This window comes from Argiope bruennichi, chromosome 6, assembly GCF_947563725.1.
Source record: "Argiope bruennichi chromosome 6, qqArgBrue1.1, whole genome shotgun sequence".
Classification (NCBI taxonomy): Eukaryota; Metazoa; Arthropoda; class Arachnida; order Araneae; family Araneidae; genus Argiope; species Argiope bruennichi.
Window position 1 is genome coordinate 57,575,608 of NC_079156.1, and position 13,341 is coordinate 57,588,948.

Sequence of the window (13,341 nt, forward strand, 5' to 3'; positions counted from 1 at the left end):
CAATTAGAAAAATACTGCTCATTCATAATGAATACTCAATTTTGATGTCAAGCGTTTTCGAACGTACATGGGTTAAATAATGCAAAGCAGATGTTTTGATAAAACGTAGAAGAGGCAATGAAACAGTTTTTAACAATGAATTATATGTCACATTGTGTTTCTTGCAGATAAAAGCATATTTGCAAGAACCTCAAAATGTGCTTTCTGGAGATTTCCAAGAATATATCCTTAGCGCATGATTTTTTTTATTTATTTACCTTGCTATTAAAATTTATAAAATTTTACTGTTTAAAACACTTTTTAAAGAGTAACGGAAAACAGGTGACAAATATATTTGATATCATTATTTGAATGAATAAACTTTATTATCATTTCCATTATTATTAGGAGTAAAACCATTACAATTTATAATGGTTTTACTTCCATTTACATTTTCCCAACAACATAATTATATCGATCACATAGATTGTGTAATCTAATTATAAATATTCAACTAATTTCAAAACTCTTAAAGATAGGCATATATTTCCAGTGAAAAAAATACTCTACATGACGTAAAGAAATATATTTTATGTTTAATAAACGGATTCCTGAAAAATTGCGTGTTTTACAACAATTACCTAAGTAGTATATTACAAAACATTATTTACATAATAATAGTGTTTCTATTAATTGTATTTAATGAAATAATTTTAACACAATAACGTTTTAAACGATAACGCTCCACACTTCTGAACTTCATTATTTTAAGGCAATCATTGAGTTATTTTAAGATATTTTGAAATTTTTTAAGCGTATCATACTTTTATTATCAAAATATTGTAAATCTTAAATATTGATTTATATGTAATTAATTATGCGTAAAATATTGTAAATACATCGTTAAATTACGTATACTGTTTATTATATATATATATATATATATATATATATATATATATATATATATATATATATATATATATATATATATATATATAAGTATAAATTTTTATACCGTATTGTAAAGATATATTTTGTTTTAGGCAAAACATTTATTGTTGCTATATCAAATTAATTTTAAATAAAAACAAAAATGATAGGACTAACCTTTACAGCAGAATTTTATCAATGAATACTAAATTTCATTAATAAATACTAATTGATTCCCTATGTTTTAAATACCTATATTAATGGAATGATGTTTTTTATATAAAATATAACTGTGTATTTTTCTTCAAAAAAAAAGGCAAAATGTATAGAAAGGAGGAAGTAACAAATCAATCATTAATTAAAAGAGCCAAGAAATATTTTCACAATATTGTGGGACAAGGAAATTTGAGAGTTATACTTTAAAAATCTGTATGTTAATTAACTGTTCAACGTATATTTACTTTGTTTATACACAATGCAAAACATACAAAACAAAATTTAATTATTGTTGCTAAAGCGACGCGAAAAGAATCGCTGTAAGGAAGTAGAAGTTGAATGAGGAAGTTTCCGATAAAGATTTCTAGAATAATCTTGCATATACTGGAAAGTTGAAAAAAAAAAGCATTTTAATAAAAAGAAATTTCGGAAGAAAATGAAAGCTGATTTCCCCAAATCAAACCAACTGAATCGTATAATGAACTTGATATTATGCATAATATTGATCGGTTTTGATAATTATCAGAATCGTTACTACGCATGGATTCATTAGTTAATTAATAATTATTGAAAATTTTGAATTTGAAAGATAAAAATAAAAACGAATTCAATGTTAAGATTATCACTTTTGCTTATAAATATTTTTGAAGTCTGCTTTGTTTTTTCTCTATTTAATGTAGGTACTTGAAGCGATTTTTTCTTTCTATTTTTATTTGAAAATTAATCCTTAAATATTTATTTTGTTATGAATAACTTACCTAAAATTAGTATAAAGTATTGTATATACCAAATGGAATTAAATCTATCAAAATATAATGAAATAAACTGAGAGTAATATAAAATGATTAATTCGATATTATTGCCCAACAAATTAAATACAGAAAAAAACATTTAAGCCATTTTGCTACTAAAATATATTTATAAGAAAAGCGTTGTTTTCATAATCAATCTTCTTCGAGAAAATAAGGTGACATATTCCTTAACACTTCCCATCATATCATCTAATGTGATAGGATTCATATTACAAAACCCATCTAACCTGTTGTTAATGCCTTAACTTACATGATTTTCTTTTAATTTGCTACCCAACTTACCTGTGCAAGAATTTTTTTATTAAACAAAAAAATGAATTACTAGAAACATATTTCATAGAATTTGAGATTTTTTTATCAACTTAGATATTAATAGTTATAGAAAAACCGGGAGATTACAAAATTACAAACAGTTTCTCCACTTGCCTGCCATGTGACCATCTTAGAGACCATATTAATTCCCCAAATTAAAACTTTTGACCTTGTGTTTATTATATTATAAATATAAAATGCCAATATTGAAAAGATCAATTAGATACATCTGGTTTGCTATGAATGTTTGGTTTGAAATGGGAAAAACTTAAAATTTTGTAAACTTTCAAATAAATATATTATAAAATGTGATGGCATGCTAAACCTTCGAATTATTCAAAACAGAACGAAAACATTTGAATGACAAAAAGATGAGAGGAGAAAATATTTAGAGAGCAGACAGAACCATTTTAGATCCATCAGAAGAAAAAATATTTAAATTAAAAAAATTCCCTTTAAAAGAATGAAAACGGCGGTATCAAAATGACTGATAATGAAAACATTAAACTGCAGATTTAACATAAAAAATAAGTAATTCCAAATAATTAGAACAGAAAAATCCTTTTTCGAGTCTCTTTTACAAATAAAATCGAACAGGAAGTGACAATAAATCCATGGGTCCTTCCTTCATGCAAAGCAAGTAAAATTTTTACTTACATAATTAATTCCGACAATACTGCAATGAAACTCCTATGATAACTATCCCACCAGAAGACAGCTGGATGTACTTCCCTGTCAACACCGCCGAATGAAAACACCCGCCGAGAATTCCACGAGAGGCGAGCTCTTGGGAACCGGTTTCCATACTCATGTGGAACTAGAAAATCACCGAAAAAAATAACTTATCGGAAACACTTTTGCTATTTCCGTCCATGCTCGTTGAGGTGTACAACTGAATTAATTGGACCACCATTACGCCACCATCAACAAGGAAGAGCGCCAAGTTATTTTAGGAATCGAAGAACACCTAGATTGGAAAAGGTTTTGCCGATTTTACGTCTGGTTCGAAGATCTGTTTTTGTATTCGATGTTAATTCGTGGCAGACTTAAGAAAAGCGGTGCAGGAAAGGACGAGCACTTCAAGGTTTCTTTTTTATGCACACGAGGAAAGTTTAATTTTTTTTTTTTTTTTTTTTTTTTTTCTCCCGAGGCCAGGTTTTGCGACCAGGAGAGATGTGGAAAAAGAAAGTGGAACTGGAAAGTCTCATTTGGTTGCAACGTAATGTTTTGAGGAAAAATGTAAGTGCCTGGTCGATTGCAGCTGAGAAAAACCGCAAACAGAAGAGTTTAAGAGACCCATGTAATATTATTTCACTCTTTCTATTTTGTATCTGGCCATGTCTTTTTTGTCGTCATCAGTTTAGTCGCAAATAGACCACGACTAAAGATTCGAGGAAAATGATAGAAATTATTTTTTAAGGATCGAAATGAATATTCTCTTAAATAAACTCGTGCGTATTTTTTTATTCTCTTGCATCATAGCTAATGTGGATAAAAAATTAACATGAAAGCCTCAGCGTCTCATCTTTGATCTTGAAAGTCAAAACGAATTTCTCGGAGAGTTCTAGGTTCCAAATCGAGCTCCATCGAAAATCTACTGTGTGCGTGAGCTTGGTGGGCATTAAATCAAATATCGAGAGTCAAACATCTTTCTATTGGTGTGGAATTGAACTTTGGCTGAAAAGATGCTGACTTGGCTATCATCCTCTTCGTCTGACCACGGCTGAAAATTGAGTAGCCCGTGTCTGAATAGCCCTCATGCTACTTCAAAGCAGAAGATTATTCTAATTAAACCAAACAAGAAAGAGTATCGGAATATGATAATAAAATAAATCGAATTCGAAATCGCAGTCACATGACAAGCATGATTCAGCATTTCCCGTACAGCACAATGTCTGGGCTAAAAGCATGGCTTCATATTTTCTTTCCAGGCACAAGACGAGAAGTGGACTTAAAAGTCAATCGGAGAGGTGCGTTTGCCGTTTATCACTTGAGCAGAAAGTGATTCCTTAAACCACTATCACAAATTTATAACAAGCTTGGAAAAGAAGGTAAGGTATCTATACTAATTTTAAATGAGAATAAAATATGTAACTGGCTTTAAATAACAAATATCTGATCTTAGTTCAAAATTATTCAATTCTTCTTACTATTCAATATGTAGTTACGAACTGAGGCATTAATTTAGCAGTCAAAAATGTTTTCTGCCCTTTCATAAAAAAAAGAAATGAATATATTTTCTTAAGTTATGTTTTTCAGAAAAATTATTTTTGATAATGATATGATTATATAAATCTATTTAATATACTATGGATATCAGATTTGCAACTCATTAAAAACTTTATTTGAATGTAAGATTCAAACCATTTACGGCTATGTTTTCAAATCCTCCTAAACACTTTTTCACTTATAATTGAAACATTGTTACCAATGGCAGATTAACAATAACAATTTCAATCTTTTTCCTACAAAAAAACCTAATTTAAAACAAGAGATATATTTTAAACGACTAAATAAACTAAGCCAACACTTTTATACGGGTATAAATTTAACAGGAAGATAATTTTTTAAAGACAATATGCTTTCTTAATTATTTCATATGCCTTATTTCTCATTTATAAATAGTAAATAGTATAAAACTATTTTCAATTAGAGATAAGGAAAGTAAAAATTTAATATAAATATGATAAAATCAATGGCATTCATCTACTTTTGGTACTTCCAGAGAGACGTGTTTTCTTGGCACTTCACTTTTTTTTCTGTATAGTCAATTATATTTAATAAAAAAATTTTATCTTTTTCTTTACAAAATAATATTTTATATATATATAACAATATCGAAAATAAATTGCAAATGTTTGTTTAGCCACAGAAAACTTTTAAGATGCATTCCATCGCATGCTATTAAGTAGAGAGTTAGACACCATGGGAAAATTATATTAAACAATCATGTTATTTTACATTTAAAAAAAGCCTACTTAACATATTTATTTTTAAGCATCGAAAAACATCATGTATTTCATTAAAAAAAGGCTAATTTCAATTGTATATTTCAATTCTAAAACAAATACTCACTCTTTTCATGTGCAACTCTCATAATCACATTAGCAAAGGTCAGCAGGCCATTATAATAAACCCCGTCGTAATAAAGAGGATTTCAAGGCAACATTTTCAATTAGCCTTTCGCAGAACCGTTTTCAAGAGCGGAAAAACAAAAAGAACGCTTCTTGATTCGGCCGCATCGCTTATGTTTATTTGGTTTATTGTTAGCTGTCCTTTCGGATGTCACAGCACGGGTGCGTGAACCACGTGATCATGCGGAAATTGAAACAATGCTTTCGTCATTCTCTCTTGGATTCAAACAGGTAGACGTGAGAGTAACAAATTGCTTACCAAAAATAGAATAACTAAAAATCTGTACAGATGGCAAAACATGTTAGAAATTTTAGAACTCCAAACTATATTTGATAAATTATATTTAAGGATTATTAATTTAATAGTTCATCGCTCTGTGGTTCAGTTTACATCCTCACAAATGTTTTCAATAAACCATAGTAAGTAATCAAGAAAATTTTAATAAAAGTTTAAGTATTTTCCTTATTGTTTGAGGAGGTTTTGCTCGCTGCCAGAATATCAGCTTTGCAAACTATCGTCAAAGGACTAAAGTAGAGTATGATGATAAAAAAAATACACAAAAGGCTATTAGGATTGTTTTATCCCCGTTTTTTAGAATATTTATATCATATGACATATTTAGTTTTCAATTCTATGGTACCTTGAACACGAGCATATACTTTAGAACAGTACCTCTCCCCAATTTTATACCTCTACAATATATTTTAAAACTCAAACTTTTTTTTACTTTTATAGTGGCCTAACTTTTATAGTTAGCATTTTATCTACATTATTTAATCTCTGTTAGTGAGCTTGTGTTTTGCTTACCATTTGATATTTTAAGATATATTTTGCATCCAACATTTTATGTCCTGCGTTTCTGATTTTCTCTAACACATTCTTCCAACCAATCAGTTTTGACAATTTATACTTTATTATTTTTATGTTTCACTATAACTAATTGTTATAAAGTTTTTAGAATTTTAACCCTATTTACATTATATCAATAAACGTTTCGTCACCTTATTCCTTTTTTATCTATCATACATTTGACAAAGTATAAAACATGAATCTTGCGCTAATGAAACCTATCCAACTAATCGAGTTTAGTTTAGTTTAGTCATATTAACGTTCCGTTTAAAGCAACACTAGGGCTATTTTGGGACGGACCTCGCAATTTCGAACCTCGGTCAGATGACGAGGACGACACCTGAGCTGGCACCCATCTCTCCACAACACACCACACTAGGTGGAGGACGTTCGGTCATTGAGAATTTAACGTGCAACAGACCCCCTTACACGACGGTTTTTCTGTGGAATCGGGACACGAACCTGAAACCCTCCGGTTCCGAAGCCGAGACCTTACCAGGCCATCGCGGCCTACCCAATTAATGGAATGAACGATTGGGTATAAATTTTAGTTCAAATGAAACGTTATTTCTTAAAGAATCGTGTATTTAATGTAAGACGTCAATCACTTTTGAGTTATTACTTTCATATGCATATACTTAGATAGATCCCACACAGACATTAAGAAAATGTATAAAATCTAATGGAAATCAAATATTTTGCTAATAAAAACCATATACGAAATTTCTTACATCTTGCAAGTCGTATCTTTCCGATACGCGAAAGCAGACTGAGAAACAGAAATTTTGTTATTGAATTTGTTCTAACAGTTAAAAGAATACCATAATTTTGATATAAAGATTCATTCATTTTTTATTTATCCGCTCACACATAGATAAACAAATATAATTTTTAAAACTCAGATTCATCAATCTTTTGAACTCAAATATTATGAAAATAACAATCCTCCCTCTCTAAGGAAAATTAAAAAAATGTATTACAAAAACTGTTATGATATAATAAATAAGTCTCTTAAAGTAATGCAGGAAAATCAGTTGTGTAACTGTATCTAATTTTGTAAATACTTTGTCTTTAATTCTGTAAATGATTGTTATCTCTTTCCTTAAGTGTCAGTTTATCCGATATGGTTCAGAAATAGAATCGCCGTTATTACATTCGCACAGATATCGATTAAGGGAAATGTCACCCTACCGTTTCTTCCATTTTCCTTATTCTTATCAATTTACTTCATTATCGAAGCTTATATCGAAACAAACTGTTTCTTTGCATAATTTAGACTCGAAGCCATTTTTTTATGCTTGGTTGTGATTTTGATTGACATGTTTCGGAAACGTTTTTATAATCTAAGAGATAGTTGCACATTTTTTTAAAAACTTTATCCATACAGTATCAAGAAAATATTCTTTGATTTAAGAAAGGTTTCTGTAGGTTTCAGATGATATAGAGGGTTGAATAATACAACAGAATTGGTAAATAATGAATAAAAGCATAAAAGCGCAGCATTAGAGGTAAATACGACTAGGCAAATGTTTCACCCGATGCCTAGATATTAATTATTATTGCATTCAAGTCTCATAGGTCAAATCTTTTACGGAACAAAAATATTAATTTGCTTTTTACTCGAAACAATTTATTTGTAGCTATTCATTGTTTGATTCTGGAAAAATAATTTGTATACAAAATCCTATGTGTTATTATTGTTATAAAATTTGCTATTTATACAAATTATTGTGATTACTATTATATTAATATTATGATTATTATATAATTAATAATGTCTACCTATTAACGCGCATATCCAAGAACAACATTTTAAATTCATTTTAATTACTGCATTAGTTATATTCATGTTGCCACTCCACTAAATAGAAATATCAACATATTTATTATAAAATTAGGTTAAATATTGTAAAGAATTTTATTCAAGTTCATTTTTTTTATTTCAGTCTGGTTTTGCTTTTAAATCAATTGCAAAGTACATCTTTGTATATATTTGTATATCTTTGTTAATTGTTATATATTTTTATAGTAACAGCATTGAAGAATTTGCTTAAGTCTTCATTTACCTTATTTAACATTCTATTACTATACCGTAGAATTCATTTTTGTAAAAGTAGAAATATGTGAGACATATATAAGATATTTCTTACGTGGAAATGTATGAGACGTAGATGAGATGTCTCTAACGTATGAATATAAAAGACAACGATAAGATATCTGTCTTACATGGAAATATATGAGACGTGGATAAAAAATCTTTTACGTAGAAATTCATTAAACATAGATGAGATAACTCTTATATGGAAATAGAGCTATCTTAGTTGGAAATACACAATAAAACTGAAGGAAGAACATAATCCCAGTTTATTTAATGCATAATATTTGAAAAAAAACAAACATTAAATAATTCTATGACAAATGCAGGATTCTACAGCATATCTTCAAATTTTATTTTATTACATCAAAACGGAAAATCTATTATCAAATGCTAAACTTCGAAAATAGAAATCGAATCATTTTTTACAATGTCCATGAAAAATTAGAGCCTTAGTAAATAATAAACAACTTTTTGTAAGCATAATAGATTTTTTTTAAAAAAAGGCCCATCTAAAATAAATTAAAATTAAAATAGTAAATATTAAAACTAAAAATAATAAAAAATATAACAAAAAATCAAATATTACTTTTCACATTAGAATACAAAATGAGCAATATTTCATGATAAACGCGAAAAGTGATTCGATAATCCTCTGAGTAGTTACAACGAGTGTAAAGAGGTTCGCTTGTGTGATATCTTTATATATTGACGGAGTGTTGCATTTCAATTTTTTAAATATTTTCACTTTCAGTATTCATAACTTTCACTGTTTAGATCTTATACCTCAGTATCTTACAAATTAACAGAAATAAATTATCAGCATGAAAATTAAGGGGAGATTACTGCGAAAAAACTGATAGGAAAACTGTGTCCTAAAGGCATATTATCTAAAGTTTCTTTTATTTTGTTAAAAGAATCTGCAAATTCTTTTACTTCAAAGAAATTAACTTATAATCAATATGAACAGAAATATTTTCAGTAAACGAAAAAAACCCTCTTGGTTTGGCCAAGCTCTTGCGATCAATCTAATGTTTTATTTCAAATCACTTCTGCTGTTTCTATGAATGAAAAGCTAAAACAAATAAGATTTTCTTTTAACAGAACTTCGCTTTCAATTAACAGAATAATGTCAAACAGACATAAATGACAGTGATTAGTAATATAGGCTTTATATTAATCCATTTTAATTCAAATGAGGTCTAATTTTTTTAAAAAGAAAAATGTCTGGGTGTATCGTCTAGCGAATATCTCCATTGTACACCATTTGTCCAGTGACCCATCCGTCATTATTGACCGACAGCTGCCCTTTTGATGAGTCAACTTCAGTGATCTGATCTGTTTTGGTAAAGCGATACAGGCTGCTCAATTTTCCATATTGTGTGGCCTGTCTAGATCAACATTAAGAATTCAATATGTATTCAACGCAAACAATTTTAAACTGCGCACCTACTAATCAAATACAAAAACGAAGATTTATTCAACAGGAAAACAGCCTAAAAACAGTTTGAAAAAATTTGTATACAAAAATTAAACAAATCTATTATCAGGTCAAAGAGAATTTAAAATTTTCATTCTTAATTCAAAAGTAGTTAACTTTAGTTTTCAACAAAACCTTTTAATATAAAGCCAAACCTTTACTTACCTTTCAGTTTTCATCTTTTCTTCAATATATTTAAATAAGAGTCAAAAATTGATTCTAAATTCAAACTTGAAATTAATTAATTTTTGACTCACATTTGCTTCATTAAATATTCTGTATTAGCTCAAAAAAATGTCCAAGATAAAGTTAGTTTATGAATTGAATAGTAAATTATTAAGAAACTGATTTTAAAGAGATAAGTATAGAAATGGGGTTAATATGTGTAAAGTATAGCTCCGCGTTTAACACACTATCCATATCCATTGTCAGAAACAGTTTAATATTTTATGAAAATTTGTCTCACTGCCCATATCTATTGACAGAAACAGGTTAATGCTTTATGAAAATTTTTGTCTAAGGATAAAAAGCACATTTTAAAAACAAACATAAAAATTCAGAATAATCTTCTTCAACAGTTTTTATAAATTACAATTTTTTTTAAAAAAAATAGAGATCTTTCGTTCTGAATTTATAGTTTAAAATTCAGTATTTTATGCTACAGTATCTAATTTTAATTTGATTTTGCTTATAAAGCTGATTACCAAAAAAAAGCAAATCCAAGATCAAGTTTATTGATTTACTCGCCTGTTCCGATTTTGATTGTTAAATTAGAAAAATAAAGATACATTTTTTTAAAAAAAAATAGAGATCTATCTATAACTATGTTTAATAACAAATTATTTATCTTAATTCTTCTATCAAATTTATTCTAAGTTTCAATTTAACTAATAATTTATTTCTAATCATTTAATTTCATTACGATACAATTGGATACATTTTACATGCGTTTCTTAAATATAAAAAAAAATTAGCAGAGTGTTAAAAAAACTTACTTTTTATCAGACATTTACAAATAGAAGTTCTTTATTTTAAAAGAATTGGGGACTATTTTATAAGTTTGAATATATTTTATAAGCCTGTGTCCTTTTTCGGGTTATTGACTTCAGCAGAAATAAAAACAATATGATTTCCCGAAAAAAAAAAGGCACAGGATAAAAAGAAAAGGAAGAGCGATCACACATTGTTCCAGATTCTTCAATGCGTGTGTTGTTTCGTGCGGTTGCGTTAATAAATCGATTCCATTTGCTTCTTTCCTTTTTTTTCCAAATACCCTCGCAAGCCTTTATTCTACTTTAAAAAAACAGATTGCGGAAATTTGAATTCATAAATTTTTTCTTTTGTCTAAATTTTTGAGAACGCAATTGACATGATGCTTCTGTACAAATAAATTTTGAATTGTATTGTTAATATCGCATGATTTTATTTTATTTTATCAGCCTTTTGAATTTTTTTATATTGATGTGCAAATGATAAAAAATGTTTGTATGTATAAATTTCTCCTACTTAGTCAATACCTGATTTTTTTTTCTTTTCATTATACTAGGTAGAATTAACCATATTTATCTTCTTTTAGCATATGTACTACCATTTGAGTTGCGAAAATGTATCAATTTATATGCTAATTTAACTATTCCTTTCTCTCTCTTATCCAATGAAAATATTATAAATATTTTAATTAATAATTTATTTTATTACATTTTAGTTAGTTTATTCTTCAGTATTTTCATTCTAGTGGCACCAGTGAAAATTTCAAATGAAGTAAAACCTCTTTAGTATATCATGAAAAGGTCCATTCTAAAATCGTGTTATAATGAAAACGTAGTATCCAATCTTAAGTCAAAATACTACTATGACATAATACTGCAATCTGCTTTTTAATAAAATAAGAAGAATTCATATATTTATTTTAAAAAATTATACTAATAGCATCAAATAATATTAATATATTTACTTATATTTAATATATTTTATAAACTTTAATATATTTTGAAAACATTATGAAATAAAATTTAAGAATTATTATTTCATTAAATATACAAGAAATTAAAGAATATTCTGGAATTAATTCAATAAAGAGATAATTACATCACTTTAATTGAAATAATCCTTCTTGGATATTCATATATGTGTTTCCTTCTTCTTGCTTTTTTTTTTTTTTTACACGACAACAAAATTCGGTTTTTACTTTCACATATTCAGCCATATTTTAGAACAATTTACTGCAAGAGATTCAAATTAAAAATGGCAACCTTAATTGCAATAATTCGTCTAGGTTTATTCTTTCTTTCCATAGAAGTTTGCAAAAAAATGCTTGAAATTTTAGTTTTTATCAAAAAAAAATATTTTAGTTTTAATTGTTTTGATACTTGATGATTGAATACCTGTAATTTCAATTGATATTGTTGCGAATTTTTAAAAATGTTACCCTATATAATAAGTTTCTTGGCGAGGAAGTCACTTTTACAGATATAGTAACGGCTACTGAATGAATACTGAGTTAATGTCTCCCGATCATGGCTATCATTTGTCAACACATTTGGCGACAAAAATGAAGGACCGATAATATTTATGAGCCTCTAATACATATAATTGTTAGAAGTTCTCAAATATTGGCGATACTTCTAATAAGTCTCAACTTAAATGTTTGCTCTCAAACGTTTAATGACTTGCACGGAAGCTATAAAAACCCAAAAGATGAAGTTAGTAGCCGTAATTCGTGTGCCAAGAGAGCAGTTAAATTGAGTTCAAGCGAGCAGCTGAGCGAAGTCTCTCTTGGAGTACTTTAGAGAGTTCTTTATGGGCGCTTTATGTTGTTACGGTTGTTTATTACCGATAAGTGATTGTGCATTTCGAAATTACCTCCAGAAAACATCAAAATTTCAAAATCAGAGAAAAGCAATAACAAACAGTTAATTTAAAAAGTTATTTTGTCTGTTTCTAGAAACATTTTGTGGGTGTCTTTGGAGGATATTTAATTGCATTGCATTTAAATTATTTTTATAAATAAAATAAAATTATTTTTATTTAAATAAAAAACTATTTAAATAAAATTATTTTTATTTAAATGGTCTTTACTAAATCTCAGGTTTAAATCTCTACTAGTTTTAAAGATGAATTTGTATGCACTCTATAAGTCAGACCATTTGATTTACAGCAACCAAATTTGGCACATATACACCTTGCACATGCACATTGGAGCAATTTTTTTATTTTAATTAGAAGTTTAATTAATTAAAAATTTGAATTTTGACGGGGGGGGGGTTCTCGATAATCTATGAAAATATTATTGCACAAAAATTAATTTTACATCTTTTTGAAATTTAAAAAAAAAAATGTCTTTTTAATGATACTAATTTAACAACCGACCAAAATTTTCGAGAAATTTGGTAATTTGTATAAATAAAAATAATTGCAATTTTTAAAATAATTTATGTATTAATTTTCAACAATAGATTAATTTGGAGTCCAGAAATTCAATGGTTTTCATGGTTTCATTAAATATTTGATAGAATAATTTGTTTCCAATG

General features: G+C 27.7%; 2 protein-coding genes across 5 annotated transcripts in view; one reads left to right on the forward strand and one right to left on the reverse strand.

Moving 5' to 3' along the window:
- LOC129972970 (dermonecrotic toxin LdSicTox-alphaIB3b-like) overlaps nt 1-13,341 on the reverse strand; it is a 57,436-nt gene that overhangs the window by 36,669 nt on the left and 7,426 nt on the right. Inside the window, exon 1 of one of the 4 annotated variants that reach the window (XM_056087301.1) lies at nt 5,328-5,492. The exons of 2 other annotated variants lie outside the window; for them this stretch is intronic. The gene's annotated coding sequence lies outside the window, so the exon portion shown is untranslated. Of the gene's footprint in view, nt 1-2,909; nt 3,316-5,327; nt 5,493-13,341 lie in introns of those variants that run through there. One more of the 4 variants, XM_056087300.1, reaches the window with a different exon arrangement.
- LOC129972968 (zinc transporter 6-like) overlaps nt 3,430-13,341 on the forward strand; it is a 76,202-nt gene continuing 66,290 nt past the window's right edge. Inside the window, exon 1 of the mRNA XM_056087297.1 lies at nt 3,430-4,303. The gene's annotated coding sequence lies outside the window, so the exon portion shown is untranslated. The remainder of the gene's footprint in view (nt 4,304-13,341) is intronic.